The 26860-nt window shown below is 43.1% G+C and overlaps 1 long non-coding RNA gene across 2 annotated transcripts in view; it reads right to left on the bottom strand.

Moving 5' to 3' along the window:
• LOC142830562 (uncharacterized) overlaps positions 1-26860 on the bottom strand; it is a 78194-nt gene that overhangs the window by 13108 nt on the left and 38226 nt on the right. The window contains exon 2 of one of the 2 annotated variants that reach the window (XR_012905915.2): positions 2246-2361. The exons of the other annotated variant lie outside the window; for it this stretch is intronic. This is a non-coding gene — a long non-coding RNA (uncharacterized LOC142830562). The remainder of the gene's footprint in view (positions 1-2245; positions 2362-26860) is intronic. 2 annotated transcript variants of the gene reach the window in all.

Genomic DNA, 26860 nt, shown 5'->3' with positions numbered 1-26860 from the left:
AACAGATTTTCCAATTGCGTGACTACAACTGGGCAACTCAAGTCCACAGTTAGGCATCTAAATGAGCAGTCTGATGTGCAGATTGGAGTCATTAGCATGCAGCAGTTTTGAAAATCAAATAAACAATAGTAATACGTTAGCACCTAGGTGTCCTAATCATAGAACAAGAACCACATTATGCCAGGCACTGTATAAACACAGAATAAAAAGAGGGTCCTTGCATCAAACATTCCTTTAGGTGCCAAACTATAAGCAAAGAGTGTGTAACAAACTGATTAAGTAGAAAGGAAGAATATAAATTGGTTAATAAGAAAGATGGGCTGGTGGTTAGGGCACTAGTATAGGACTAACAGATTCCAACTCCTCTACTTTCCAAATTCCAAAACCTTATAGAAAAAAAGATATTTGTTGCAATTACCTCCTCTGTAGTAATTTATTCATTACCAGTTTATTTTCACAGACACTTCAGCTGGGAACAAGTCACTTATGGTCAAATGTCTAGAATCTTGCCAAAATTACTGTGATACTGTTTTTGCCTTTTTCTCTAAAATACTTTGTGAATGTATGCAAAAAATCATAAAATACTAGAACTGGAAGGCACCTTGAGAGGTCAAGTCCAGTCCCATGTCCTCACAGCAGAACCAAGCACCGTGTAGATCATCCCTGATAGATGTCTGTCCAACCTGCTCTTAAATATCTCCAGTGATGGAGATTCTACAACCTCCTTAGGCAATTTATTCCAGAGTTTAACCATCCTGACAGGCAGAAAGTTCTCTCTAACGTCTACCTAAACCTCCCTTGCTGCAATTTAAGCCCATTGCTTCTTGTCCTATCCTCAGAGGCCAAGAACAACAATTTTTCTCCCTCCCTCTTCTAACATCCTTTTAGATACTTGAAAACTGCCATCATGTCCCCTCTGTCTTCTCTTTTCTAAACTAAACAAGCCCAATTCTTTCAGTCTTCCCTCATAGGCCATGTTTTCTAGGCCTTTAATCATTTTTGTTGCTCTTCTCTGGACCTTCTCCAGTATTTCCACATCCTTTTTGAAACGTGGTGCCTAGAACTGGATGCACGTCTTGCTAACACTCCTGTTAATGCATCCCAGGATCATGTTTGCTTTTTTTGCAACAGTGTCACATTGTTGACTTGTTTAGCTTGTGGTCCACTATGACCCATAGATCCTTTTTGCAGTACTCCTTCCTAGACAGTCACTTCCCATTCTGCGTGAAATTGATTGGTCCTTCTTAAGGGATGTATTTTGCATTTGTCCTTATTAAACTTCATCCTATTTACTGCAGATTATTTCTCTAGTTTGTCCAGATCATTTTGAATTATGACCCTGTACCCTTTATATGCATAAGTGTATTCTGTTTAGTGTAAGCTAGCTTCCATCACAATTATAGCTACTTATATTCCAACAGTCTTCTTTCCTAGCTTTTCACGTTAGAATTTTCTAGAGACAGTTTTCACTGTAAAATGTAATTTTGATTGTGTGTGTGTGTGTGTGTTTTAATACACGTTATCACATTTTTTTCTTTGTCAAAAGAAAGCAAGAATAGGGAAGTTTTGAATGCATACCTTTTTATTTGGTTGGTGAAAGCCAAAGACATTCACTGAGGACAGGACAAGCAGTAATGAGTTTAAATTTCAATAAAAGAGATTTAGGTTAGACATAAGGAAAAACACCTCACTACCCCTTATAATTGGTAGTGTCACAAACTATCTACAGAGGTTATGGAATCTACATCTTTGGAGATTTTTTAAGAACGCCTATCAGGGATTGTCCAGATAATACTTAGCCCTGCCTCAGTACAGCAGGCTAGAGCAGATGACTATGAAAATCCCTTCCAATTCCACATTTACATGATTCTACGAGTATTTACTATTTAAAACTGAAAGTGTTGTGTGTGTTGAACACTTTATTACCAATTGCTTAGTTCACAAGATGTAATGCACTGTGTGTGTGTGTGTGTGTGTGTGTGTGTGTGTGTGTGTGTGTGTGTGTGTGTGTGTGTGTGTCTCAAGAATAAATCTAGTATCTTTGCACCAGATGTTGGGGATTTATTCATTCACAAATGTTCCTGCTTCACATTTTCCCCTTACGATATGGCAAAAAGGAAGACAGGACAGACAAAAGGGATGGGCAAAATTTAAAAATGGAAATTTTCATTTTCAGTTTCAAAAATGAAACATTTGGGTTTTTATGGAGGGGAAAAAAAGTTTCAAAATTTCCAACATGTCCTACCATTCGTCCCACTGATATAGTTCCATTAATGGCTGCAACAAAGAGCGCCAGGATAGACCAGCTGATGTTGGAAGAGAAGAAGGACCTCCCAGAAAACGAGACAGATTACAGATGGTCTGTAAAAGATTAATCAAAGATAGACAACAGTATACAACAACATCCTAAGAAGTTTGTATTTTTACAAGTCAGTGTTTGTTCACATGTACAATATAACCTTTGAAACATTTCTGTTCCAATTAACCTAAGGCATCTTCGGATGTTTCCAAGTATGAATCCACTGGAGAACTCCTGGAAGACAAATATCACAGCTTCTTTTAGTATCCTAAACAGACAACTTTGTCCTCTGAAACATAGTCCAAGACGGACAGAAAAAAAGTTAGCATTTGTCATTGAAAGCGAAGCAGCACTTGAAACCAATTTTTAGAGTTTAGCTTTAGTTCAGATAAGTAGAAATTCTGAAATATAAACACTTAGAAAGGAGTGATTAATTGTCAACAAAATGTATCTCAGAAACTTTACTGTCTGCTCATAGGATTAACACACAAATAAATAGATCTCAATTTTCAAGTATTCAGCATTTTTGCACAATTTTTAAAATAACTCTTTAGGTTGACCATAGCCAATTATCCAAGAGTATTTGATATTTAGTATTAGCCACCTAAGCCGTTAACTGTGATTGCTCAGCTAAGTTCATGGTGTTGGCTCTTTTCTGTGTTTGGATGTGCGTAAGTAATGCCTGGATATATTTACAGGTGCAAAACTCAACTTCAGTTTTTGCAGATATTTCAAAATGTTCTGCAAAATGATACAATACAATGGGCATTTCCATCCCTGTATCAGCCTTTCTATTGGCTGAGACCTCATCTATACTTATTGGAAAATCAGTGCTACTGGTCATGTAAGACCCACTAATTTGACCACTGATCATGCTCCTGTCATCCCTGGTACTCCATTAGTTCAAGAAGAGACACATTATGGTAACTCAGTCTAAGGCAGTGGTTCCCAACCTTTTTGATACTGGAGACCAGCAAACCAATTCACAAACCTGTGGTGACTGCCAACATTTGCATATTCATTATGCAAACATGAATATGCAAATAAAACATTGCTGGTCCGCCAAAAGCCCCAGTACTAGCCCTAACCCCTAAAGCCCTCCATCACTGCCTAGCACCAGCTCTATGTGCTAAGCTCCGTGAGGCCCTGCCGCCACGAAGCCGACAGTTCTTCCCCGGCTGAGAGGAGAGCCCACCACTGCCAGGCGCTGGTTGGCTGAGAGGCAGAGCAGGACATGCCTCTTCCAACAGCCATGGCAGGAGTGGAGGTGCAGGGCCATGCTCCCTATCCCGGGACCATAGAGCTGCTGCAGCTCAGCAGCCAGCAGTTTGCTGACTGGCAGCTAGGAACCTCTAATCTAAGGTACATCAACTCCAGCTATGCTATCTGGCATTGCACACCTTAGTTCAACATTGCCCCCTAGTGTAGACCTGGCCTGATTTAGTGTCCTCAGATCCCATTGTATACAACTGAAAGATAAATGAGCCTCACCAACAATTTAAATTAAAATAGGCAGAATGAGAACCAACAAAAAGTTGAGAAAAACATGTTGCTCCCTCAGCCTTACACTCAGTCTGCTAGTTAAGCAGGCTACTTCTGAGCATGAATTTGGTAATGGGGGGGGGGGCGGGAAAAATCACACCATATTGTTACTTGGAATATCATGGGCATTCTCATTCATCTTTGAATACTGAAAAGGCTAGTCCTGTTTGTGAGGCAGCATAGGTCAGTGATGAACATGAAGTGAATCAGAGGACTTAAGTTCTATTTTGCTACAGACTTACTGTGGCATTGAGAAGGTCATTTAAATGTCCTAAGCCAATTGTCTAATGAGGCCTTTACTCTGCCTCCATCTTATTGCTGTATACAAATGGTAGGTCTCTAAATATTAACAACTTGGTCTGAGGGTGAAATCAGGTAGCTAGATATTTAAATCATTTGTGCTTACAATTTTGGCACAGAATTGAGAGACTTCACTTTCTATTCTTCTATACTGATCCTCATTTTCCATAGAAGGAAGCTCAATATGCACTTCTTTAAAATGTACAGATCCTCAGTTGAATAAGCAGTGTTATTAAAAATAGCATACATTACATGACGATTTTAAGAAAAGTTCTTTGGGTGCTCCTCTCCATTTGATAATAGCCTCTCAAGGGAAGGTCAGTTGGAATATTTATCTGGAATATTTTTCAAAATGAAGTTTTCCTAGATGTTCTCACCAGAGTGTCACAATTCTTAGACAGAGAACAATACTGTTAGTGTTATTAGCTGGGTGTGTCACTCAGCTTACATCCATCCTCACTACAAGTCTACATGGCACCAAATTTCAGAAAAAAGTGCTCTTTCGATACATTCCTTCTTCCTTGTAGAATAAGGTTTACAGGGATGGTGACAGAGCAGGTCCGCTTTTTTGAAAATTTTTCGGAAAAAGCGGGTACATTCCTTGGATGTAGCATTGCTTTTCTGGGATACCTCTGGAGTATTTAGGAGTACTTGAGAGAACTCTGGGGGGGGGGGGGGGGTATATCAACACAACTGAAATTTGGAGAAAACCAAATTTTTGTTGTAAGTTTTAAAGTATTTTATTATTTTTGTACTTTTTACACCCAACAATTTTATCGCCCACCCGACTACAATTAAGTTGTTTAAACAAATGTGTTGCAATGGTAGAAAAAAATTGTGTGGGTCTGAAGATGTAGGTATTGGGGTTACTTTTTTTTTTTTTTGAAAGAGGGGTACTTTAAAAAAAAGGTTGAGAAACACTGGTCTAAATGTAGCCTTAGGCTTCATGGGTTTGCATGAGTGCAACTCTGTCTTAACAGCAGTGTTTTAATTAACCCATAAAAACAACGAATAGTCCCATGGCACCTAAATATGGTATTTTTTTTTTTCAATCTCATCTGATGAAGTGGGTTTTGCCCACAAAAGCTCATGATACTAACAAATATTTACAGTATCTAAGATTCCACAGAACTATTCTTTTTAATTAACCCATAACAGTTCTCCCACTGAATGATGGCTCATGAAATTCAGGATTGACAAACATGAGGTAATGAAGGGAATAATCTGAACTATGCATGTACATTGCTAAGTTCCAAGCGAATTGTGACCACTCGGGACAAACACCTGTGTGTCAGTATGGACCACTCAGTGAAAATCTGTACTGAGTGTGCAACAGCTGGGGGGGGGGGAGGGGGTAGGGAGGGAGAGAAAACAATTCTGAACCTGTCAGAACATCGTTCAAAAAAGCAATTGTGTACCCTCCTGTGATGGGGCAGACCAAGCACCAAGGCTTTCTGCTGGAGTCCTTGTGGTCCTGCCACACCCTGCCTAGAGAGACTATAGGGAAGTCCTCTAAGCAGGCTAGAATGGCAGCAGATGACGCACCCAATAAGGGCCTATAAAAGAGCTTCAAAGCAGAGCAGTAGTTAGTTGCAGTGTAGAGCTCAAGGATGTAGATTGGGTGATGGGCTAGCTGAGAGAGCAGCTGCACTGCATATGGCTTCCTGTGGATAGGTGGATTATGCTGGAACTTGGAGACAAAGCCCTGAGATGAGGGCAAAGATGTTGTCACCAGGAAGAGAAGCCCTGGGGGCACTATTCTCATTCAGAGTAGAGAGCAGACTTGGGACACTACAGAGGGTATTGAGACGGGGACCTATTAAAGATGTACCCCTTGCAGGTGATTCGTGACTTGGCTGAAGATGCTTTTAAACAAGAGTGCCGGCTTGCACACTTGGCCGAAGGGGGCATTTACGAGAGGCAAATACCACCCCATTAAACCTCCCCTAGACTACTGTAGTCATTTCTGAGTAGCCCCTTTGAAAAATGATAAAGCTGAAAAATGATAAAGCTGAAATAGAAGGGGATGAGATACTATAATTTAAAGACTACAGGAGTGAAATTACTGCCATCTGAGGAAACACTGACGAGGAGTCCTGTGGCACCTTATAGACTAACTGAAGTGTAGGAGCATAAGCTTTCGTGGGCAAAGACCCACTTCGTCAGATGCATGTAGTGGAAATTTCCAGAGGCAGGAATAAATATGCAGGCCAGGATCAGGCTGGAGATGACCAGGTGGATCCAATCAAGGAGGATGAGGCCCACTTCTAGCAGCTGATCTGGAGGTGTGAATTCCAAGAGAGCAGAAGCTGCTTTTGTAGTTAGCCATTCACAGTCTTTGTTTAATCCAGAGTTGATTGTGTCAAACTTAAAGATGAACTGTAGCTCAGCAGTTTCTCTTTGAAGTCTGGTCCTGAAGTTTTTTTGCTGCAGGATGGCTACTGTTAGATCTGCAATTGTGTGTCCAGGAAGATTGAAGTGTTCCCCTACAGGTTTTTGTATGTTGCCATTCCTAATATCAGATTTGTGTCCATTGATTCTTTTATGTAGGGACTGTCCTGTTTGGCCAATGTATATAGCAGTGGGGCATTGTTGGCCCGTGATGGCATATATTACGTTGGTGGATGTGCAGGAGAATGTACCAGTGACAGTATGGCTGATCTGGTTAGGTCCTGTAATGGTGTTGCTGGTGTTTATATGTGGGCAGAGTTGGCACCGAGGTTTGTTGCAAGGATTGGTTCCTGAGTTCGAGTTATTATGGTGCGGTGTTCCTGAGTTCCTGATGGGGCGTCCGGGATTTCCAGGTTTGTGGATCTTGGGTAATAGATAGAACAACCCTGGTCGGGGCTCTAAAGGTGTGTCGATTTGTTCCTGTGTTTGTTTAGGGAGTGTCCTGAGCAGATGGTGCAGTTTCTTAGTGTATTCCTTAGTGGGATCTGAGGAAAGTGGCCTGTAGAATTTGGTATTGGAGAGTTGTCTGGCAGCCTCCTTTAGGTAGTCAGGTGCTGTTGTCATCATGAACTGCAGGCCTGATTTCCTCAGATCCCACTAAGGAATACACTAAGAAACTGCACCATCTGCTCAGGACACTCCCTAAACAAACACAGGAACAAATCGACACACCTTTAGAGCCCCGACCAGGGTTGTTCTATTACCCAAGATCCACAAACCTGGAAATCCCGGACGCCCCATCATCTCGGGCATTGGCACTCTCACTGAAGGACTGTCTGGCTATGTGGACTCTCTACTCAGACCCTACGCCACCAGCACTCCCAGTTACCTTCGTGACACTACGGATTTCCTGAGAAAACTACAATACAGAGGTGATCTTCCAGAAAACACCATCCTAGCCACCATGGATGTAGAGGCTCTCTACACAAACATCCCACATGCAGATGGGGTACAAGCTGTCAAGAACAGTATTCCTGATGATGCCACAGCACAACTGGTGGCTGAACTCTGAATTTATCCTCACATACAACTATTTCAGATTTGGTGACAACATATACCTCCAGACCAGTGGCACTGCTATGGGCACCCGCATGGCCCCACAATACGCCAACATTTTTATGGCTGACCTGGAACAACGCTTCCTCAGCTCTCGTCCACTTACACCCCTTCTCTACCTACGCTACATTGATGACATCTTCATCATCTGGACCCATGGGAAGGAGACTCTGGAAGAATTTCACCATGATTTCAACAGCTTCCACCCCACCATCAACCTCAGCATGGACCAATCTACACGGGAGGTCCATTTCCTGGACACCACGATACAAATAAGTGACGGTCATATCAATACCACCCTATACCGAAAACCTACCGACCGCTATACTTACCTGCATGCCTCCAGTTTCCATCCCGGACACACCACACGACCCATTGTTTATAGCCAAGCACTGAGGTACAACCGCATATGCTCCAACCCCTCAGACAGAGACCTACACCTACAAGATCTTCAACAAGCATTCTGTAAACTGCGATACCCACACGAGGAAGTGAGGAGACAGATTGACAGAGCCAGACGTGTACCCAGAAGCCTCCTGCTACGGGACAAGCCCAAGAAAGAAACCAACAGAACACCACTGGCTATCACCTACAGTCCCCAGCTAAAACCTCTCCAACGCATCATTAGTGATCTACAACCCATCCTGGACAATGATCCCTCGCTTTCACAGGCCTTGGGAGGTAGGCCGATCCTTGCCCACAGACAACCCGCCAACCTGAAGCATATTCTCACCAGCAACTACACCGCTCCATAATAACTCGAACTCAGGAACCAATCCTTGCAACAAACCTCGGTGCCAACTCTGCCCACATATAAACACCAGCAACACCATCACAGGACCTAACCAGATCAGCCATACTGTCACTGGTACATTCTCCTGCACATCCACCAACGTAATATATGCCATCATGGGCCAACAATGCCCCACTGCTATATACATCGGCCAAACAGGACAGTCCCTACGTAAAAGAATCAATGGACACAAATCTGATATTAGGAATGGCAACATACAAAAACCTGTAGGGGATCACTTCAATCTTCCTGGACACACAATTGCAGATCTAAAAGTAGCCATCCTGCAGCAAAAAAACTTCAGGACCAGACTTCAAAGAGAAACTGCTGAGCTACAGTTCATCTTTAAGTTTGACACAATCAACTCTGGATTAAACAAAGACTGTGAATGGCTTGCTAACTACAAAAGCAGCTTCTGCTCTCTTGGAATTCACACCTCCAGATCAGCTGCTAGAAGTGGGCCTCATCCTCTTGATTGGATCCACCTGGTCATCTCCAGCCTGATCCTGGCCTGCATATTTATTCCTGCCTCTGGAAATTTCCACTACATGCATCTGACGAAGTGGGTCTTTGCCCACAAAAGCTTATGCTCCTACACTTCAGTTAGTCTATAAGGTGCCACAGGACTCCTCGTCGCTTTTGCAGATTCAGACTAACACGGCTACCCCTCTGATACTTGAGGAAACACTGAAAAAGATTAGCTTATGGAGGAGACTAATTGACACGGATATATTATAAAGGCATTTAATACAATGAATGGTATCAAAAGTTCTCATATGAAAACAAGAGGATTTCCAACATAATTGAAAGGCAAAATTTATTACCACGGGGGGAGGGAGGGATTTTTTTTTATTCAAAAGTATAATTAACCTGGGAAGTTCATTGTTCCTGCCACCTACGGGGCATAATCATGCAATAAAGTACCAGATATTAAAAAGAACGTAGGGGCAGATTTTCAAGAGTACTCAGAATTCAGCATGCTGAGCTGTTTTGAAAATGTAGCCATGATTATGTGAACTGAGTACTCTTGAAGATCTGGCCCTAATTAAATAGGGGCTAGGAGAAAGACCTTTTCTGTGGTGGAAGATGTTCTATGGATTGTCCAGTATGAGGTTAACATGCTTTAGTCTGAAGCATTTGATACTGCTATTGAGAGAGGATACTTGATTAAATGGACCACAGTATGGTCCAGAATATGAATTTTCTAGACAATATTTGTTTGGTTTATTCTAGATAATTTGGTCATGTTATTGCACCAGAATCGAAGGGAGTGTTAGCCCAGAATGTGAGCAAGCTAATCAGTTCTATTCCATGTATACAGACAATTAATTAATACAATGGAACTGCACATAGTTAAGAGTTTATTTGGACATGACGGACTTTGAGACAAAATCAAATATTAGTTGTAGGCTTGCAGTTTCTGCTCATCAGAATGGGAGAAAGGGGAAAAGTTAACAAATTGAGACAGAGTAAATGGATGGTGACTTTAGATTTGGGTGCCTTGGATACAGAAGCTTATTACAGCTAAGATTGTTAGGAATGTTTTATTGATAAGTAGTTCATTGATGTTAAGAGAAGTGATAACCCAGTAGGGGTCACTATGAGCTCTGTTTTTTAAAAGCTAGTTATAAAAACATAGGACTCTACCAAATTCACAGCCATGAAAAATGTATCTTGGACCATAAATCTGGTCTCTGTGAAGTCTGATCATGCACACTTGCTGGGTGTGGGCACGCACGCTTACACCCTATAGCAGTGGTCCCCAACGTGGTGCCTACGGGCACCATGGCGCCCGCTGAGCCATTTCTGTGTGCCCAACGAGTGATTGGGGCCAGCCCCGCCCACAGGCACACGGCGCATAGTCAATGCCAGCTCCGGGCACGCAGTACATGGGTGGCCCCTCCCCCAGGTGAGCAGTGCAAGGGCTGTGCCAGCCCCGGGCTTGCAACATATGGGTGGTGCCGACCTGGGCGCATAGGGGTGGTGCTGGTCCCAGGCGCACAACATATGGGCGTCCCCTTGCCCCAGGCGCACGGAACACGGGCTGTTCCGGCCTCGGGCACACAGTGTATGGGCGGCCCCACCCCGGGTGTGCAGCACAGTTGCGGCGTCAGCCCTGAGAGTGTAGCACATGGGTGGCGCCAGCTCTGGACACGCAGCGTATGGGTGGTCCCTCGCACAGGCGCATGTGTGGCCCCGCCCCCGGGTGCCCAGCCTGAGTGGCCCCGCCCCGGGCACCCAGCATTCAGATTTTCTCAGGGAAGGCCAGCATTTCTCAACCTGGGGGACCTGAGCCCAAAGAGGGCTGTGGGTAGTGGTCACAATGTTATCGTAGGAGGATCATGGCATTGCTCCTCTTAGCCCTGAAGGTAGCGCAGAAATAAGTGGCTGGAAAGCAACAGCTACAAGCCAGGCACCCATCACTGAAGGTAGCATAGACATAAAAGTGGAAATACCATGCCATGCGATCCTGACCTATGCACTGCTGCTGGCAGTGGCATTGCCTTCAGAGTTGGGCTCCCAGCCAACTGCCCAAATGCTTTTTAACTCATTTCAGACTTTAGGAAATCTGGGATGTCCTAAACCTATTGCTTACCTCTGTGTGTACTTAAATCCAACAGTTTTGATACAAAGTGTGCTCTTAACTAATCCTTAATCTGCCAGAAGTGTTGTTTCCCCCATTGACTTACTCCCAATACCACTTTAAGTGAAACAGTTATGTTACCACTGCTTTGGGTTTGAGACCCAGGGTACAGCATGTTTTCCTGAGAGCAACAACTCTTGTTTTTAGACTCTGCTTTTATACTATGGATTTATGCATATATGTAGTCCTGGCTTATTTTAGTCAGTGTTATTAACTCTGCTCACACGAGTAAGGTTTGTAGTATCAGGTCTCAAGTTACTAAAATTAATGAAATATTTATTATAGTTTTTAATGAATAAATATTTACTGAGAAGTTTAGACGTTAAGAATATAGTGCAAACAACCTTCCTAAAATGTTATCTAGTGCTGGTCATTTCTAGTTCTGCTGTCAATATTTTGCCTTTAAAAAATGAGTCATTTAGAAACTAGTTCAACATGGAGAAGAGAAATAGGACATCCTGTTGCTGTGGAGAAGCCCTGGGCCTTATAAAATGTTGGGGCTCCCCTTCAAAGAGCTTTTGCAAAGGGAAACTGGAGACTTGGGCCTCAACTCTCAAAGACAGTGATGCATGAGGTCAGTCTGAGTGTCTTTAGGGATGATGGAAAGCTTTTCTACAGTAAGAGAGCTCAGTCTTTTTCCCAATAAAGCCAGCATTTGGAGCAGGATTGAGCCCAAAGCTTCAATTAACTCCAAAGCTGAATGATCATCCATCAGACCTCCTTCAGGAGGCCTAATGCCGGCCTAGTGAAAGTCCTACACCTGGACAGAGGAAGAGTCTGTAAACTCTCCATTCTAGAGGCGGAGAGAGTTAAAAGTTAGAGGGATTCCTAATGTCCTTACACATTGGCACTTGGGACAGAAACATCTCCTCACAGAGGCAGAGTGTGATGACACCACTATATTCTGGGGATTTCCTGCCACAATAGTGTTCTGAGCCATGATAATGGTCTTTCACTCTAAGTAGGCTACTCTTTACTGCAGCGTTTCCTAAAGTGTGTTCTGCGGCACATCGGTGTGCTGCGAGGCAGTCAGAGGTGTGCCGCAGAGAGAACAGAATAAAAATGGCCACCCTTAAAGGGACAAGCCTTTTTTGGGGGGGCTCAGCAAAAAAATTCTTGGTGTTCCCCATAAAAAAAATTGTTGGGTGTTCCTCAATCTTAAAAAGTTTAAGAAACACTGCTTTACTGACATCTGGGCTAGCTGAGTATTAGGGGTAATACAGTCTAGGACACTACAGAACTGGGTTGGGGGGCTACCTTAAAGTAGTGAAATAGTTTTAACAGGCCATGTCTTTGCTGAGCTTGCCAGTCTTTAGAAAATGGTTCCAAGAACTGGAAAATCCTGACTTGCTGCTTCCTAGGACATCAGAGAGATGAGAGGGGATCAAGGAGCTTTCAGGAGGAGGCAATAGAGATCAGCCAATATACTCACTAATGAGGCAGTGAATGTGGCTCAGTGCTGCTGAACAGCAGGGTGGGGGAAGAGAATTACAAGCAGAACAATTTCCATGTTCCAAAAAGTGAGAGCAAAATATCCAGCAGTTTTGAGCTGCATGTCAGGTGACATACTGAGAAAAGCATTAAAATTCGTTTTTAAGTTTATTTGGTCCCAGGATTTTTGGCTTGGGCTTACCAATACTTAGTCTATTCAGAGGTAAAAGGACTTCTAAGTCCAACACATCTGAAACCGGGCCAGATCCTACAAGACCATTACAAATGAAAAATAAATACCCAGGCTCTTCTCACCTGTTCCCTAAATGGATGTGTCACCACCCTGCCATTCGTCTTCTAAACCCTTTTATGGATCAAATTCGTTATAATTTTCTCAAAATCCAAATACATTTATTCAGGTAAATTTTTTTTTTTTAAAAAAAATACTGTGACAAAGCTCCTTCTCTGCCTTGAGGCATCTTGCACTTTCAGGTGGATTGCAGGCCTCTGAGGCTCACTTTCCCTAGGGCACAAGCTTGCCATTTATTTAGTCACCCTCATCACCGGCCAGCATGGGGAAAGGAAGGAGGATCAAACCCCATAGTCTCTGCTGCCCTTCCAAGTGGTTCAGGGACAGGACAGACTCCTTTTCTAAATTAGGCCTTCCCCTGTGGTGCATCCCACTTTCCTGCTCAACTCTCCCCCACAGCGTACCGGGAGTTGGGCAGTTTGTGCCGCACGACATCTATTGTGTGCTCAAATGTGTCTGTGTTACTTACTCTGTTGCTAGGGCTAGCTTACTTTTAAGGATACTGTTCTAAGATGGGTAAAACCTCATTAAAGTTAAGGATATTGTTCTAAGATGGGTAAAACCTCATTGAAGTTAGTGGTTATAATTGCTGCACTTCCTGTAAAATAGCTACAAGAAATAGGTAAGCAGCCACCACTTAGCAGTCATGTAGGAATCTCCCCACGATTCTCATTTCTGAACAGTCATCTTTGCTATGTATTGTGGATAATGGTGTAGAGAGGAGCAGCACAGAAGCTGCAGACATAGCCATGAGAAGCATAGGGTAGTGGCCCTGGGAGATACTGTACCTGTAGAGGTTACACGCCAGGTGCAGGTTGAAAGCAAGGACTTATGAGCAAGGAAGCTGTCTCCTGTAGCCATCCTTCTGTGTCTTAATTCCCTGAACTTTGTACATTCCTTTACAGAACCAAATTTTTTTTAATCAAAACTACCTGATTCAGGTATCAATTTCTTGTAAGTGGAACAATCTAGAAGACTGAATTTATGGCTAACCTCTCAGGTCCAGGACTATTGTCATCCACCAAAACGGGATGTAAGATATAGCTCCAGTAAGAGTTTACTCGCATAAAAAGCAGATGCTCACTTATACACAAGTCTTTGGTCCCAATAGTGTGCACCGTACATAATTTGGACTTTAAACAGCATGTGCTGAATGTATTTGTGACAACTGTTTTTCTCTTTCATGTGAAAGTCATGATTTTTTTCCACTGGTGAAAAGGACTTGAATTATCAACACATCCTAAAATTACTTTTCCATGAGTAATCTTATGCAAGAAAGTAGCATTTGTGCATCTCCTGGAAACTTTTAAATTGATTTTTCCCAGTAAAGCAAGAACTGCATTTCAGTACAATTACAGAGGAAGGATTATTATAAACCACATGTAAATATTTACAATAATTTTCACCTTAAACTGCTTCTACACATTTTTGGTAGGAAAAGAACATTAACCTATTTCACACACACAAAAATAATTCAGTGCTCTTTGAACAGCACCAAGAGAAATGTACATTATTCTCCTGACTCAGAGAAAGATAGGCAAAATAATAAAGCCTGCCAAAAACTAAAATAAAAAGATTTAAAAACAATTTATGCACTAGGCTTAAAAGAAACAAATTAATTTATATGCCTTCATGAAAAAAGAGCAACATACCACATCAGTGCCTGCTTTGGTTGAGGACCATGGCAAAGAACTCCCATTGACTTTGATGGAACAAAGATGTAGAGCTTCTTTTATAAACAAATCCTGAGAGGTACTGAGCAGCTGCAACTTCAGGTAAGCAAGTACTGTTTTAAGTGCTTAACACTTCTCATAGGCCATTTGGGTTTTGATTCAGTGAAAACACTTAAGCATGGGCTTCTATGCTTCATTGAATATAGATGGATTACGTATGTACTTCTTCCTTATTCTGTCAATGCTCTACAGCCACCTCTAAGAGCACCAAGATTACAATCTATGAATGTGTAAGCAAGGACTGAACTGCTGCTTGCTATCAGCCAGCTAAAAGGAGAGAGCCACCCTGGGCATGGGTGTGCCCGCTACAATTGTTTAGCTCTGCAAGTTAATTAACTGTTAATATGTAAATACAGCTCATGCCAGGAGGGGGAGGGAATATGAGGTGTGGCTATGTAAATCCAATTTAGATAGGGCTGATGGAGGATCAGTGTTGGAATGGAATGTGGTGTAAACAATTTGGGGCTGTTGTGGGGGGTCACAAAATCATGCTACTCCTAAATGTGGGAACTGTAAAACATGACACCAGTGCTTGCAGGAGACACACCATCATTGTAAGACGTCTCCTCGGAACAAGCCTCCTCCCTTCCAGGGAGGAGTGAACCGAGCTGGGGGGAAGGATTAAAGGGCTTGATTCAGCCTGCTTCACACCTACCAGGTGTGAGCTGTAGGACTGGTCCAACCTGCCCCTTTTCCCCCTGGCTGCATCTAGACTGGCAAGTTTAGGCAAGGAAAAAACTTGCCAGCTGTCTACACTGGCCACTTGAATTTCCGCAAGAACACTGACTTCCTACTGTCTGAAATCACAGCTTTTTGCGGAAATGCTATGCTGCTCCCGTTCGGGCAAAAGCCCTCTTGCACAAATACTTTTGTGCAAGAGGGCTAGTGTAGACAACACAGTACTGTTTTCGCAAAAAAAGCCCTGATCGCGAAAATGGCGATTGGGGCTTTCTTGCACAAAATTGCATCTAGATTGGCACGGACACTTTTCTGCAAAAAGTGCTTTTGCGGAAAAGTGTCCGTGCCAATCTACACGCTCTTTTCCGCAAATGCTTTTAACGGAAAACTTTTCCGTTAATAGCATTTGCGGAAAATCATGCTAGTCTAGACGTAGCCCCTTTGTTTTAAGGACAGAGCTAAAGCAGGCTCCATGAGGAGTCTTTTTGCCAGTCTAGTGGAAGCTGGAATCCTTTGCCAATCTAGGTGGTGGCTAAAGAGATGAAATCACTGGTTTGGCTGGGAACCAGATCCATTGCAGCCAGCGAAGCGGCAGTGACCAGCAGCACGGCGCGGCTGGTAGGAGCAGCAGGCGAACAGCGGAGCGTCCAGTGGAGCAGAACCTTACGGAGAGGTGGGGCCGGCGGCCTCAGACCACATAAGGTGCCCCTATTCCCCCCACCCTCATTTCTTCCCAGGTTGGGAGGTTAAACCCTGCAGGTGAACTTTTGAATTCTGGGCAGCACTGACCAGGGACAGAGACTTTTGGGGTCGGACTTTGGGAGTTTGGGTGATTCTTGACTGGGAGGCAGGGGGTTTAGCTCATGTTTGGGCTATGAACTCTGTTTGTGGTATTTTCCCAAGTTAATGCCGTATGACATTAAATGTTTCGTTCCTACACCCAGGCTCTGTGCTTGTGAGTGGGGAAGCACTGCCTCTCAGAGGCACCCAGGGGTGTGTGAATTTCCCACGTTACTGGGTGGGAGCTCAAGCCAGTTCTGTGAGAGATGGACCCGCCATGACAGATTAAGCTTTTTAGAATTCACTACTCAAAGAATGAAATGGAATCGTAAGAGAAATGAAATTTATGAAATGCACAGATGGGTGTAGCCAGACACAAAACCCCATCTTGTTTTTCCACGAGCCCCATCTTGTCCCCCCCGCCCCAGAGAGCAAGAGAAAGGCAGTCAGCCTTTGATGCCCTGGGAACACAGGTTTGCTGCCTGTCCCTGACTCTACCATAAACAGAAACCAGACAGTAAATGGGCTAGCTGACGACTGGGAGGCCTCCCGTCGCCGTGATGGCTAGTATCAGTAATTGACACGCCTGCACTGTCCCAGAGAGGAATCTTCGCCCATCACATACCAGAGGTGCCCATTGTCTGCATTTTCCCAGGTGTAAATTATGCTTTGCACCCTTTGTGGGAAACTTGGCATTCAAAGCCATTTTTCCTAATTGGCCACTTGAAACCAGGAAGAAGCCTTCATGACCCAAGGGGTATAAAAGAGGTTCAGCAGCCCACCCCATTTGAGCTCCAATCATCTATACCTGCTGGCAGGTATTGATTGTCTCCCGAGGTCTGTGGGACGCCCAACTTCTTCCCGAGGGATTGAGAGAAAGACGCTGGCCACGCCAAGTCTGGAACGCAGGGGTGAGAATATATACCTGCTATGTGTCTATTTTGCATGCATTTAATAAGAGCTCAGAGAACCAAAGGGTTTCATGGTACCTTTAAGTGACTTCTTAGTGTAATTTCTGTCCTGTCCTTTGTAGTGTCTGTGTTATCTGTAACACAGTAGTAGCATTTAACAACTAAGTTTACCCTGTAACAATAAATAGTAACTGTTTAAGCTTTAACCTGACTCCTTCAGTTGCTGTAACAGAACCAAGCACAATTTAAAAGAACTTCAGCCGGTCTTAAGGGACTCACTGCCCTGACCGTCGGCTGACAATGGGTCAAAACCCAACACCACCACTTTGCAAGCAGTAAAAGTAGTAACAACCTCCCTCCTCCCCCCATGTGTTGGGTCGGGAGATGAAAGCGAAGGACAGTGTGTTTGTGAGAATGACAGATTTGCATTGCCATGATCCCTCCATCCCCTTCTCTGTGTGGTGATGGAGTACAGAAGTGGGGGCAGAAGGGACACCATGACATCACAACCCCTGTCTCCCTCCCACCGGCACAGCAAGCATGAGGCTCCCGGAGGTGGGCAGCTCCAAGGCAGAGGTGTAGGAGCAACTGAAGTTCCAGCACTTTGATAGCTTCCTGACCAAACCAGTCAGGATCACCTGTCAGAAGCTCCAAGATCTACTGGTTGGTGACCACTGCCAGAAATCATGGCTTAACAGTGGGCCAAAGAAAGTGCCCTAGTTTAAAGATGGCATATTTCCCCACAAAGTCATCTCTTCCCCAATTATTTTTAACTGAGATTTCAAGAGAAACTCTCTGGCAGGTGATAGAAATGTAGCCGTGTTAGTCTGGGGTAGTTGAAGCAAAATGCAGGACAATGTAGCACTTTAAAGACTAACAAGATGGTTTATTAGATGATGAGCTTTCGTGGGCCAGACCCACTTCCTCAGATCAAATAGTGGAAGAAAGTAGTCACAACCATATATACCAAAGGATACAATTAAAAAAAATGAACAAATATGAAAAGGACAAATCACATTGCAGAACAGAAGGGGGATGCGGGGGGGGGGAGGGGGAGGAAGGAAGGTAAGTGTCTGTGAATTGATGATATTAAAGGTAGAGAGAGTGGGATGTTTGTGAGTTAATGGTATTACAGGTGATAATTGGGGAAACTGTCTTGGTAATGGGTGAGATAGTTCAAATTCTTGTTAAGTCCTTGTTGGCAAGTGTCGAATTTTAACATGAATGACAGTTCAGAGGATTCCCTTTCAAGTGCAGATGTAAAAGGTCTTTGTAGCAGAATGCAGGTGGCTAAGTCATTTAGAGAGTGTCCTTTCTGGTTAAAGTGGCAAGAAACTGTTTTCTCTTTGTGATCTTGTCTGATATCTGTTTTGTGGGCATTAATCCTTTGGCGAAGTGTCTGAGATGTTTGTCCAATGTACATAGCAGACGGACACTTTCGGCACATGATAGCATAGATTATATTTCTGGATGCGCAGGAATATGTGTTCTTGATCTTATAACTCACTTGGTTAGGTCCAATAATGGTATCAGCAGAATGAATATGTGGACAAAGCTGGCAACGGGGTTTGTTGCAAGGGAAGGTACCGGGGTTGGTATTAGTGTGGTATGTCCTGTGGTGGTTGGTAAGAATCATCTTGAGGTTAGGTGGTTGTCTATAGGGGACTATGGGTCTGTCTCCCAGAGCCTCTTTGAGTATGGTATCCTGTTCCAATATAGGCTGTAGTTTATTGATAATGTGTTGGACAGGTTTAAGTTGGGGGTTGTAGGTGATGACAAGTGGTGTTCTATTGTTGGTTTTCTTGGGTCTGTCTTGAAGTAGATGGTTTCTAGGTATTCGTCTGGCTCTTTCAATTTGCTTTTTTATTTCTCTGGGTGGGTAGTTGAGATTTATAAATGCTTGGTAGAGATCCTGAAGCTTCTGGTCTCTGTCAGTGGGATTAGAGCAGATGCGGTTGTATCGAAGGGCTTGGCTATAGACGATGGATCGTGTGGTGTGTTCTGGATGGGAGCTGGTTGCATGTAGGTAACTGTATGAGTCGGTGGGTTTTCTGTAGAGAGTGGTGTCTAATTTTCCATTGTTGATTTGTACTGTGGTGTCCAGGAAGTGGATCTCTCGTGTAGAATGGTCCAGGCTGAGGTTGATGGTGGGGTGTAGGTTGTTGAAATCTCTGTGGAATATCTCCAGTGTTTCTTGGCCATGCGTCCAGATCATAAAGATGTCATCGATGTACCGTAGGTAGAGGAGGGGTGAAAGGGGACGGGAGTTGAGGAAACGTTGTTCTAGGTCAGCCATAAAGATGTTAGCATACTGTGGGGCCATGCGTGTACCCATGGCTGTGCCGCTGATCTGGAGGTATAAGTGGTTCTCAAACTGGAAATAATTGTGGGTGAGAACAAAGTTACATAGGTCTGCTATCAGGTTGGCAGTAGTGTCCTCTGGGATAGTGTTTCTAATTGCTTGTATAACTGCCTTCTACTTCAACAGCCCCTAAGCTAGTCAGTGTCTGTCTGTCCCTCCCTCTCCCTCCCCTCATGAACTGAAAGACTCCCATAGGGATACTGACTTCTATTTGAGATGCAAAATAGAATACAATTAAAAAAAAAAACCAACCCTATATTGACAATGTTTTAATAGAACATGACCAATCAGGAGTAGCTCACTCTTCCTTTCTGGTATCCTGTCTTTCAGTGTGAGCAGGGACTACTTCTCTGTTTAAGAAGCAGATAGCACTTTGTGGATTAGTATGAATTTAGTAGGCCATAGATAGGCCAACCTGAGCTTCCATGTTCTAGTAAACAGGGGATATGTTCTGAAGAAGAGAAAAACTGATATTTTTTCTGTCCCACCACATTATAGAAATAACATAGGATTGCTGGGAATTTAAGTAAAGAACTTTTGGACACCTTAAAAATAGTTATACTCTGGAAGTAACTGTGTAAAAATGGCTCAGTGGAGCATATGGTATCTTGAGAATTTACCAAGTCTGCCTTGAAATCAAGTCAAAAGATGTTTTTCATTCCATACTTGACTCAAGATCCAAAAGACAAAACTAGAATTGAATGTGTGCCTCAATAATGAGACACCTGTAGGTCAAATCCTGCCTGCGTTTAAGTCCTGCCTGCGTTTACGTCTGAAATCCTATCCTTGCCAGTGTAGATAACTGCCTTTTGAAAAGCACAGGGGATCTTGCAATTGAAACAAAAATTAACCATTCTATTGATAAGCCAAAATAAATCCAGGTCACTTTCCTAGAATCAACAGTAAAAATTGTTTCAATATGAAAATAAGTAGAATAGATTCTGAATTCATACACAGATCTGCTAAGAACATGCTATCTTTTTTAAAGATTTTTTTCAAGCAGAACACACATTTCAGGAATGACACAAATATACCTAGTCAAAAATAGTGGTTTCTAAAGATTTTCATGCAGCACTGTTGTAATTTAGATTATGTAGCACAAATCATCAACAAGTGGTTAGAGATTAACGAGTCACTCCAAAAGAGTATTCAGACTCACCTCATAAAACCAACTGAGTTAAAGTACTTGATGATATTGGACACAAATGAAACGAAACTGTAACGGGGGAAAGATTTGTGGAATTAAACAAAAACCCCTGCATTGCACATGCAAGTGTTATGTACTAGCAACTTTTGAGGATTCACATTCAAAGACCTATTGAAGACATACCTTATATGCAGAGCCGGATTGGAGGGAAGGGGCGGGGGGCTAGCCAGGCAGCTGCCCAGGGCGCCAACCGATCGCAGCTGTAAGGTGTGCAGCGCTCCAGGAGACAGGGCCACGCATATGCCATGCACCCGGGGGCAGAGCCATGCATGCGTCAAGCACCCGCTGCCCGGGGCGCAAGAATGGCTCGAGCCGGCCCTGCTTATATGTTAAATAGAACCTACAAAGGATAAACTTATCTAAGTTTAGAGAAAATGTAATAGAGTGTGTCCTCCAGAATCAGTGGTATGTATAAAAGAATCACAACTGCAAGTGACTTTGATACATAAGCTCCACAGATTGGTCTTATTTTTGGTTATGAGGGAGATGTACTATCCAGTTCTATCTAGATTTGCTTAAATTAAAAAAAAAAGAAAAGGCCTACTAAACTCACACTAACCCACAAAGTGCCATCACTGATTTAACCACTTTTACTTAAAACCCAGCACCGTCTGTGATTTGGGGGGCATGTGATGAATGCGAGGTGTACTACCCTTTTCTGGATCTCCTAGCCATTCAATTAAATTGCCTATAAGAGTCAAGCCCAGAGTCAGTGGACCCTAGAGAATCTCCAGGAAGTGTTTGTAGGGAGCCAGGAGAGCCAATTAAAAGAGCGAGTATTTGAATTGAAAAGCAAGAATTTCTAGAGATATCCAGGCCTAGGGAAGGACTAAAACTTGGAACAAACACAGATATGTAAGTTTTGTCCACGAAAGCTCATGATACCATTTACGTGTTTTGTTAGTCTTTAAGTTGCTACTAGACTATTCATTGTTTTTTACATTTTTCCTATTAAAAAATTACCATTTGTTTTGAAGCTCTCTCCTGAAGAAGGGTTAAAGAGCTTGAGGGTACCCCAAAAGAAGAATTCCCAAGCACATCTTTCCTGGGCTCTCAAAGGGGGCTTTACATTTGGGTGACGGCAGCATATCACCCAAGATTAGGGAATCTGTGACCTTGAGAAGTCCTTAGTAGCAGAGTATTTTGAAGACCCTTGTGGACCTCTACCTTCTGCACTCAAAGTGCCAGAGTGGGGAACAGCTTTGTCACCTCACATGACTGGTCTTGTACAAAATGTAAGTTAAGTTATGCCATAACCATATCATAGATTTATCACTGTGAAAATTATGCTGCAGGGTCACACCCTCCTTGCGAGGGGACTAATAAAAAACAACCTCCATCAGACTGATGGGAAGTTTACTGGAATGGAGCATAAAACGAGGCTCCGAGGTGCAGTGAAGGGATGGGAGTACAAAGTAGACTCATTGTGCTTTTAGTGTTTTCAATCCTTTGAGGGCTGTAGAATAAGTTTACTGTAGTAGCCTCTGTGAGCATATATTCAAAAGAAATAGTTGTTAAAGTAGCTCCTTCACATCCTCCACTAGAAGGGTCTCTGCACAATTTTGAATAGCAAGTGGGATATAATATGAGACCTCTCATGCAGTGACAATGCCCAAAGAAATCCTCTCCCATGCAAAACGCTGCTAAAGACGTTTTCAGCTGCACCATGAAGCATTTTTCTGAAAGCGAATCCGGGACAAGCTGACATGAAGAAGCAACTGATCTCAGCCCCAGTCATGGGTGCTCAGTAATGTGCCTTCCCAAAATTGCCTACACTGCTGACTGCTTAAGGCTGGGGCTGCCGCCGGGGAAGGTTAGGGACCTGGCACAGCAGCTCAGCTCCCCTGGCCACTAGGGAAGGCAGCCCAGCTCAGTCTGGCTGCAGATGGGGGATGGGCCCACAGCATGGCAGCCTGGCTGCCTCTGGCCAGAGTGGAGAGCCAGGGCCCCCCCATCATGGCCAGGAAGCATTGGGCTGGGAGGGGGTAGAGTTTGGCACCAGTGGCAGGGCCTTGGGCAGAAGGGGTGGGGCTGGAGCTTGCCTTCCCCAGCTGGGCTTTCACTAGATGCCCATACTTCCTGTCCTTACTTGGGCAAAAATAACAGCTTTGCATAATCTTGGGAACTACTACAGAATGTGATCCCCTTGATGACAAACTGAGTTTAAAGCAAATGATTAGATGATAAATAATTCTCTTCAGTATTTGCAAGGATAATGAATTTGGGTTACCAGTAATTATGCCTTTAGTATAATAGCACAGTAAAAGATGTGATAAGTTTCTTTGAAAACATCCTTACCGCCTTTGTGAATTTGAATGGATATACGTGTCAAAGAAAAGCATAAAAAGGAAAATGAAGTCAAAGCAGGGCTTCAAAAAGTGATTATGAAAAGGATGTGATGCATATAATTTGATTGAAATAGCTGGTTTTAAATGCAAACAATCATCAATATGAAGAATAGCCCTTAGGAGGAATGTACAGTATTACTTCATAGTGATGGAAATTTGTTTTCCTTTAAAGGAAGAGAGACTTCAAGAATGTGACATAGCCATGAAAAAACAAACAAAATGCAAATTGAACAATAACTTTCTCCACATTCCCAATTAAACCCTGCTTCACCATCTGCAAATAGAATTACTCCACACACTCATTACCCACTTTCAGAATCCGGTTCTCATGCTGTCTCTTCCTTAGCCACTCACTGCAACTTTGGCAAGTATATTAGCATGACAAAGTGGCTGAAGTCTTATTGCTATGCATTGGGTTTTGTGTAGGTACAATATATAAAGCAAGCATGTTTAAGCCATCAAGCAGTAACAAGTAATAAGCATAAATATGCCAGCAGTAAATATCATGAGGTAAAGTACTAATACGGTCTTCGCCTAGTATTTGCGTACTGGCATTTGACTGAAACTCTACACAGGATCTAACAAGATGGTTTAATAGGTGATGAGCTTTTGTGGCCCACGAAAGCTCACCACCTATTAAACCATCTTGTTAGTCTTTAAAGTGCTACATAGTTTTTCCCTTTGTTTTTGCAAGATCAGACTAAGTTTCTAAGTAATGGTGTACCTACTAAGGTTGAGTGTTTTCTTGGCAGCGCCTATATCATGGAAAGTCACTATCTAGGTGAAAGTTCCCAAACATGTGTGAGCCAACTGCGCTGTGTGACTGGTCGCAGACAAAAAAAACAAAATAAAAATTATATACAGCTTTACCTTAGCTCAACATATAGGACATGGCCTGTAAGTCCCTTGTGTTGCATTCAAACTGCCAGTATAAACCTACCATAACTACTTATAATATACATGGAAATAATAAATGTATGCATTTATAAGGCAAGTAAGCAGGTGAGCCTTACAGGTTACAAATGTATTGCAAGCCTGCAGAGGTACAAGAAGGAATTCCACAGATCCATATGCTATCAAAGATCAAATAAGATCATTTCCCCCATATTATCTTTAAAATTAATTATTAGGATAAGAATCTGATCAAAGATGTTAAGTGCTCTGGTTACCAGAAGGGAGATTCCCTGACACCATATCTCAGATGTAGGCATAAAACTATATACATCAACAACTGTGACGTCATTATCTGACAGTAGTTTTCATTAATTATCTACTTGTTACTGAGACTCTGGGGTAACAGGGCAACCAAAATTAAGGGGCTGAAGCACATGACCTTTGAGGAGAGGCAGAGAGATTTGGGTATGTTTAGTCCGCAGAAGAGAAGAGTGAGGAGGGATTTGATAGCAGCCTTCATCTTCCTGAAGGGAGGTTCCAAAGAGAATGATGAAAAGCTGTTCATAATAGTGATGGCTGGCAAAAGGAGCAATCGTCTTAAGTTACCGTGGGAGAGGTCCAGGTTGGACATTAGGAAAATCTATTTCACTAGGAGGGTGCTGAAGTACTGGAATGGGTTACCTAGGGAGGTGGTGGAATCTCCATCCCTAGAGTTTAAGTCTTAGCTTGTCCAAGCCCTGGCTGGGTTGATTTAGTTGGGATTGGTCCTGCTTTGGGCACGGGGCTAGACTTGATGATTTCCTGAGGTCTCTTCCAGTTTTATGACTCTAACTTCTCCTATCTTTCCTCCTGTATATCACCTGCATTACCAGGGCCCAGGAGTTCTGTGCAAATAAAATCCGTCCTAATTAACAAAAGAAGGAAGAGTGCCTTCTATTTTTCTGTGTTCTGTTCAATTCAGGCAGGGTGTCTAAGGACTGTACAGATCCTAAAAGGATAAGTCTCTTTCTATCCTTTTCCCTTCTCAGTGGGTGGTGGCTGCTATAAGAATGCTACACTGAAATGAAAGTTGTGCTGTGCTGAGGTTGGTAGTTATTCTAATCAACCTGCAAAATGAGATTCCCTAGGTATGGATGAGGTGTCAGAATCTTGAACCTCTCTTTTGTACACCTAGAGGAGCCAGGACAGGAAGACTGTCTACACTGCAACGTTATTTCGGGATACTGGAGTATCCCAAAATAGTGATCCCATGTCTTAACAGCAAACCCATTGTTTCAGGCTCGCTATTCTGATGTCCCTGTAAACCTCATTCCAGAAGGAGTAAGGTAAGTTTGGAATAGCGGGTTATTTCTAAATTTCTAAATTTGGTGCCAGCTTATTTTGTAATTATCTTGAAATAAGATACTCAATTTGCATGGCTCAAATTGAGTATCTTATATTGAATTATGGTGCAGTGTAGATGTGCTGTTGCAGATCAGTGTGAATGATGGCACTGATGGCTTGTGAAGGGAGTCCTGTCTCTGGAGGTGAATGCCTGGCTGCGACGATGGTGTCGCCAGGAGGGATTCGGCTTCCTTGATCACGGGGTGCTCTTCCAGGAAGGACTGCTTGGCGGAGATGGAGTTCACCTTTCCAGGAGTGGGAAGGCCTTGTTTGGACACAGACTGGCTAACCTTGTGAGGAGGGCTTTAAACTAGGTTTGTTGGGGGCAGGTGAGCAAAGCCCACAGGTAAGTGCTGCATGTGCGGGACTGGGAGATGGGTTGGAAATGGGGGGGACTACGGCCTATAATGGCAAGGAGAAAGGAGGGTCAGGGCACAACAGGGAGGCAAGATCAAATCAGTATCTTAGATGTCTATATACAAATGCGAGAAGTATGGGTAATAAGCAGGAAGAACTGGAATTGCTAACCAATAAATACAACTATGATATCATTGGTATTACAGAAACCTGGTGGGATGGGACGCATGATTGGAATGTTGGTATGGAAGGGTACGGCTTGCTCAGGAAGGACAGACAGGGAAAAAAGGGAGGAGGGGTTGCCTTGTATATTAAAAATGTACACACTTGGACTGAAGTGGAGATGAACGTAGGAGATAGCTGTGTAGAGAGTCTCTGGGTTAAGCTAAAAGGGCTAAAAAACGAGGGTGATATCATGCTAGGAGTCTACTATAGGCCACCTAGCCAGGTGGAAGAGGTGGATGAGGCCTTTTTTAAACAATTAACAAAACTATCCAAAGCCCAAGATTTGGTGGTGATGGGGGACTTCAACTATCCAGACATATGTTGGGAAACTAACACAGCGAGGCACAGGCTATCCAATAAGTTTCTGGACTGCATTGGAGACAACTTTCTGTTTCAGAAGGTTGAAAAAGCTACCAGAGGAGAAGCTGTTCTGGATTTGGTTTTAACAAATAGGGAGGAACTAGTTGAGAACTTGAAAGTGGAAGACAGTATAGGGGACAGTGATCACGAAATAATAGAGTTCATGATCTTAAGGAAAGGTAGAAGGGAGACCAGCACAATTGAGGTAATGGATTTCAGGAAGGCAGATTTTGATAAGCTCAGAGAACTTGTAGGTAAGGTCCCATGGGAAGCAAGACTGAAGGGAAAAACAACTGAGGAGAGTTGGAAGTATTTCAAAGGGATGTTGTTAAGGGCCCAAAAGCAAACAATTCCGCTGTGTAGGAAAGATAGAAAATATGGCAAAAGACCAGCTTGGCTTAACAAGGAGATCTTGCATGATCTCAAAATAAAAAAGGAGTCATATAAAAAATGGAAACTAGGACAACTAACAAAGGATGAATATAGGCAAGCAACACGGGAATGCAGGGGCAAGATTAGAAAGGCAAAGGCACAAAATGAGATCAAACTAGCTACAGGCATAAAGGGAAACAAGAAGACCTTTTATAAATACATTAAAAGCAAGAGGAAGACCAAGGACAGGGTAGGCCCACTGCTTAGTGAGGAGGGAGAAGCAGTAACAGGAAACTTGGAAATGGCAGAGATGCTCAGTGACTTCTTTGTTTCGGTCTTCACCGAGAAGTCTGGAGGTGTGCCTAACGTAGTGAATATAAGCAGAGAGAGGGTAAGTTTAGAAGATAGGATACACAAAGAACAA

Source organism: Pelodiscus sinensis, chromosome 9, assembly GCF_052426305.1.
Source record: "Pelodiscus sinensis isolate ZL-2025 chromosome 9, ASM5242630v1, whole genome shotgun sequence".
Lineage (NCBI taxonomy): Eukaryota > Metazoa > Chordata > Testudines > Trionychidae > Pelodiscus > Pelodiscus sinensis.
Note: the sequence above shows the minus strand (reverse complement) of the source record. Positions and strands in the feature narration are given on the sequence as shown.